This window comes from Herpailurus yagouaroundi, unplaced genomic scaffold (genome assembly GCF_014898765.1).
Source record: "Herpailurus yagouaroundi ecotype Mexico unplaced genomic scaffold, PumYag 163, whole genome shotgun sequence".
NCBI classification, from domain to species: domain Eukaryota; kingdom Metazoa; phylum Chordata; class Mammalia; order Carnivora; family Felidae; genus Herpailurus; species Herpailurus yagouaroundi.
The window spans coordinates 58,271,538-58,272,216 of NW_024412404.1; positions in this window are offsets into that span (position 1 = coordinate 58,271,538).

The window sequence follows — 679 nt, forward strand, 5'->3', positions numbered from 1 at the left end:
GGCGGGCGCGGTGCTGGGCGCTCCCGAGGCGCCGCGGGGCCCCGGCCCCGGCCCTCCGCTCGCTGGCTCGCTGGCCGTTTGCCGCACCCGGGGCCCGCTTACTCCTCGCTGCGCGGGGGTCACGGCCTTGGCCCGCCGGGCCCCCCACCCGGCCCGCATCTTCCCGGGTCTCTTTGGTTCCCCAGGACACCGCCACGGCCTGGCGACGTCAGGGCGCGCAGGGCACGTGTGTCATGGAGGCTGCCGCGGATGACGCCGGGCTCGGAGGCAGAGATGTGGCTCTGTGACCTGAGTTTCTCCGAGCCATCACGGGGCGGATCCACTGAGGTTCACGTGCAGCCGGCAGTCCCACTCCTGGTGAAGCCAGAAGGACAACAAAAATGAACAACAAAAAATTGACTTTCTCCTAGTAAACTGTTAACCGTCCCTTCTAAATAGCTACAGCATGGCAGCTTATGTTCACAATTGGTTCTCAAGCTAAAATATTCTGAAGTATCTTCAAAAAGGGTCCAAGACAGATGGAATTATATTCAGAAAAACCTATGACTTTCATGCTACGTATTTGGGGTTGTACTGCAAATGTTGTTTCTCAAAAGTTCTCTTTGGTGCTGAGAATGCATTCGATTTTCTCAAGGAAACAATAATATAAGTTGCGTTTCTACGTAAGGCTACAAAAATA